This window comes from Octodon degus, unplaced genomic scaffold (assembly GCF_000260255.1).
Source record: "Octodon degus isolate 3935 unplaced genomic scaffold, OctDeg1.0 scaffold00006, whole genome shotgun sequence".
NCBI classification, from domain to species: domain Eukaryota; kingdom Metazoa; phylum Chordata; class Mammalia; order Rodentia; family Octodontidae; genus Octodon; species Octodon degus.
This window is the reverse complement of record NW_004524582.1, coordinates 25,108,109-25,113,662: the sequence shown is the minus strand read 5'-3', so window position 1 is coordinate 25,113,662 and position 5,554 is coordinate 25,108,109.

Below are 5,554 nucleotides of genomic sequence, written 5' to 3'. Positions count from 1 at the left end.
AGGGAAGGTGATGTGGATAGGGCATGCCCCCAACCAGCCAGCAACCAGCATGCTCTCTGGCTGAGAGGCAAGAGACAGAATGTCATAGTTGGTGCTACCATCTCAGAAGTCTGCACATCCATCTAGGCAAACACATAGTCACCTTCACAGACTGCCAGCTGGAGTTCCAGAGAATAATTTGAAAAAAGGTGGAATGCATGGGAAAGTGGGAGAAGGGAACTCCCCACAAAATCAAAGCTCTGCCCATCTCCTGAGTACTTGCCATCATTCAGGTGGTGCCATAGAGGTTGGGATGTGGAAATAAATGCAAGACCACCCCTCTCCTCAGGGAGAAGATCAAATCGACCCACATTTACAGTCTAACGTCACAAACTCCCCAGTGAAATGCAACAGCTAAACTGCTTGGAGTGCTCACTAATGCTGATAACTATTCAAAGAGTTTGATATCTATGGCTTCATTGTCATCTCACAAAATATTCTATCAATGAATAAAACAGAATTCATTCTAGAATATCCAATAAAAAGATCTTAACACTGGAACCTACTTACAAAAGTAATGAGAATTAATCCAATGCAAATCTTGTGGCCAAAGAGTAACAAAAGCAGACACAGTAGAGCCAAGAACTAGGGCCACTGGGAGAAACTGATGAGATTTGAAGGCTGCCCAGCAGGGGCTGGGAACACAGAGGAACAGGTCCAGCCCTTGCTATGGTGCTTTAATATTCCACCGCTGCCTCTTGTTGGTTAAACATAGCTAGCAGGCAAAAGAATCCAGAAAGTAGGTGTCAAAGGAAGTGAAACCTTTGGACCTGAGGGCAAGTTGCCAAGTGTGTGCTTTTCAATGTGTGGTATTGCAAGTTCCTTTATTCAGAGATGGAGACTGAGCCTAGGGCATTGGAAAAGGAGACAACCTGTGCCTCATCACACGGTCGCATTTCAGAGCTCTCGTTCTTATTTCACCCTACCTCCCTGGCACTGACAGACATGAAGTTCAGTGGCACCACTAATTCATGCAGCTGGGGAGGCAGAGCCTTATTCCCAGGGATCAGTGTAAATCCTTGGTTCCCAAAATGGGTTCGCAGGACAAGATCAGACTAAGGAAACATAGCTAACTCAAGACTGAGTATAGAGAATTAACGGGCTGATGAACAAATCCATTACAATGAGCCATATCTATGATGGGGAATAATTAGAAACTTAAAACCAAGAGGGAAAACTCTCCCATCAGAGGGTAGCCCCCATTAGCCTAGAAAGGAAGGGATGATGAACAGTGACTGATGCTTACTGATCCTTGCAAGAGCATTGTGGGAATGATTTCCTTTCTTCACACGACTTATGGGCATGGGCACTATTACTACATTTACTTAATAGATAAGGGGATAGAGACTCATGGGATTAGGTCTCTTGCCTGAAGTCAGCTAGTAACTGGCAGAACTAATACCCAAATCCAAGGCCTTCTGATTTAGGCAAAGCCCTTCTTACTACCGTTCTTACTGACCAAGGAACTGGAGTGGACAAAGCCTGCAGAAGGAAAGGGGAGGACCCCTACAGAACCCATGTACAGAGAGCTAGAGACCAAAGAGGCAATGGGAAGGGGCTGTTGGCTGGCAGGATTTGAATAATAAAACATAAAGTTAGGGAGATGCCAAAAAAAAATCCTTTTCAAAGTTTCCTTCTGCAAAGGCAGTTCTACTTGTACTTTGATCTTTGACCTGGACCCATACAATTAATTCCACATCATATTTCTGCATATTGCTCTCCAAGGAGAATCAAGTTTACACTTCCCCCCGATTCAAACCATAACACTACTTAATTAGGTGATAATTTATGTAGTACTTAGCATGAACTTTTGGCACTTGCTAGTAGAGGCTGTACAAGTGTACATGTGTTATCGCCTGACTACATCAAGAAACAGGGCCCGGGCCTCGGCGAGGTGTCTTGGGCTTTACAAGGTATCAAATGGCTTTTATAGCCCTGTAGTACCTGGCTTTCTAGTAGGTGGAACTGTCTCTAGTGTGTATTAATATACTGAATATTATGCCCACATGCACTTAAAACATTGACTCTGCGCACTTCAAAACAACAAGGAGCCTGGAAAGCTGGAGAAGCAGATGTTGGATGAATACTAGGGTTTCTCAGGGTCCATCATTCTGGGAAATTGTGCAACAGTGAAAGGGAATCATTCGAATGTACTGGGTGGAAAATGAACAGAAGGTTCTCTGCTGGCAGGCAGGGTCAGCGGTGGTGCAGAGGCTCTGGACACTGGATCTGATCCTCTGTCCCCACCTCTTCAGCAAGACTAACCCAGAAATGGTTCTTTACCAGGTTTCCTGTGAGGTCTGGGATGGTCATGCCTGTACTGTCTCAAATCATTGCAGATGCTCATTAAAACAGTTGCTTGTGAAGACAGGGAAATAGTAGAGGACACCAGCCCTGCTGAACTACAAAGAGCGAGCAAGTGTGAGCTCCACTCTTGCCAGCAGCACCACAAAGCGCCTTCCATTGCTGCATTCTCACTGTGCTCCTGCAGAGAAGGCCACAAGGATCTCAGGGAGCATCGTACCACTTGGGCTCTGGACTACAGCACTGCATCTGCCTGCTGCCTCTCCCAGCTGAACCCAGTTCAGAGACAAGATATAAATGTAGGACTGGATCTCTTCAGCTTCCTCCTGAGAGAGAGGGTAAGATGGAGAGGATACAGAACCAGGCTGGGGCACTGTGGCCACAACCGGCCAGCTCATTCCAGGACCAGGTCCCAGGTCACTGAGACCAAGCAGCTCATGTCTGGGCACCTATGCTAGAAGGAAGTTCCCAAAGACCACCTCCACCCTCAATCAGTCTGTTCCGCACCCCATGAACAGCTCCTCGCAGGAGTGCCACTCACTGTGTCAAGTCTGTTTCTGAGTAACGGCCACCTCACACAGCACTCTTTGGGTGGGTCACCTGCATAGGGCTCTGCTCTGCCTACACAGACAGAGGCCGTGACCTACACCATGTGTCTGTGACCCTTTCCAGCTTTTACAGCTGTGGCTGGTGGGTTTTTCCTGGACTCTGCCCACATCCTTGACCCAGGGTGGTCTCACAGAGCCCTTCTACCCAGGTGGCTTCCTGCTCAGGAACACCACCCCAAATTGGACCAAAATGAAGCTTCGACTTAAGGCAGGATAAGAAATTCCATCACAAGGAGGAGGAGGAGGCAGGCCTGGAAGAGACTGAGCAGCAGCAGGCGTTGAGCTGCAGCTACACTGGAGGAAGATGTCCCCACTTCGCAGCAGGTGGCTGCACACGATGAATGTATACTATGTACCTCAAGAAGATGGAATTTTGAATTGCTCTACCATAAAGAATAGATAAATAAAAAGTACTGAATTGAAAAATTGATAAATGTTTGAACAGATACGTATATTTATCCTGATTAAACATCCATACATATATCAAAATATCACATCATACTCCTTTATTTATAAACGACTTTTTCCATTTTTACCTTTCTGTTAAAATAAAGAAATTAAAATTATGTCCTCTTTCCTAAGCATTTCACTGAAAACAAAAATAGCACATTCTTAGGTGTCATTCTTAGGTAGAGTGTTGCAATCAATTCTATAATAAATTCACAAGTCACATGTTTATTCTTTCTCCAAGAATTATTCTACCATTGAAAATAAGTAAGACGCTTTTGAGGGTATGTGGGGCAAATAAAGATGAACAAAATGTACTGTCCTTGTGAAGTGTACAGTCTGGCTCCTGAAGTAAGAAACAAGGGCCAAACTTCAATCGTAGAATAGAATCTCTGGGCTTTCAAGTTTTTCTTGAGATCATCCAACGTGACACCCTGCACCGCAGCACCTTTGGTGTAGATAACTCAAGATTCTTCTATCATTTGCCTTGGGACAGCTCTAGGTGGTGAACATTTTTGTATAAAATTAAAATTCATAGCTTCTGCTAAATAGGTCCTCACTGAAACCTCACAGGAAGTATAAACATTCTCTACTAGCAAGCAGTAAAACCTGTTATTTAAAATTATGTGTCCTTCTCATCCCTGTGAAGTTCTTCTCTTTTAGAAACACCTCTAATTCCTTGAATTGTGCTTCATGATGCATAACTGAAGAAATGCTATGACATTATCAATGTTCTGTCCACTTCTTAATTCTGTTTACCTTCCCTGTCCTTTCAGGAATACAGAAACAATGACAATGCTAGCATATGAAGTCAAGTTCAGTTAAAGTACAGAAGAAGTGAGATTTTTCTTCCTAATTTTTCTCAACACTGATTAATAGGCACATCCTCCAGGCATCTTGTGAAAGGTTGGGGACAGAGCTCTTAGGTACATGCAGGAAAATCCCCTCCACTCTCAAAACCCCCACTCCTCAGCATCCCCGTCCCTCCACCACTCCAGTCGACATTATGATCTCCTTCAATCCAACAGCAATGTTCAGCCCTTCTGTCTGCCTCTATCCTTGCTTCCCTCACTGACTCAAAGACAAGAGCCAGAGAGGTTCTGCTGGCCAGCCACGTGATGCCAAGGACTCTCCCATCACAATGTTAACAAAAGCAAAAGCCTTTGCAATGGCTGGCAAAATGTGCCTGCTCCCTCCTCCCCTCTCTCACTTCATTTTTGTGACTCCCAGCTCCAATGCTTTGTTCTGGAATCCTGGTTACTCCAAAACTTGGCGGGGCAGAGGCTGCAGGGCCTTTGAAAATGCCCTTCCCCTGGTCCTCTGTAAGGTGTTCAATGGCTCCCTCTCTCCATATCAAGATCCCTGTGTATGACCTGCTGACTGTGAGCCAATCCATAAACAGCCTCCTCTGTGGCCATTCTTCACTGAACCCTGCTTCATTGTTCTCTTATTTTATCATCAAATCAAATGCACAGCATTGTCCTGTTTTATTTTGTTTGTCTTTTTGAGACAGGGTCTCACTATGCAGTTCAGGCTAGCCTTGAGCTCACTTTGTAGCCCAGGTTGGTCTCCAACTTGTAATGATCCTCCTACTTCAACCTCCCTAGTGCTGGGATTGCAAGCTAAGCAAGCACTACCACGCCCAGCTCCATAGCTGTTGACTGTCTGAACTGGAGCAGCAAATACTGAGCTGCCAGCTAGATCCCTCTCCAGGGCCTTGAAGCTCCAGCACAAGGCAGCCTTCAGCACCTGATCACTGGGAGGGAAAATGATCCTTTAACCATGTGGCTCAGACTTTGGTTTGTGTTGCTGGGTTGCACCACTGATTTGCTTAGAGAACAGGAGGCCCCTCTGGCTATTCAGTTCTAGCCACCACTGCTGAGCATTAGATAAGGATTTTCTTTAAACTTGGGCACAATATATGTCTTTTAGGTAAATTCTTTGCTTTAAATTTTTCTTTGATTTTTTTTCTGTTTTGATGAAATAATCACCTTTTTCCATAACCACAAAAACTGAAAAACATTGCTTAATTTGTGTAGTTGATTTTATATAAAAGTTTTCCATCATAATGTTTCTCATAATTGAAATGTTTCTCCTCCAAAAATATTGTAAAACCTCTCTCTCTCTCTCTCTCTCTCTCTCTCTCTCTCTCTCTC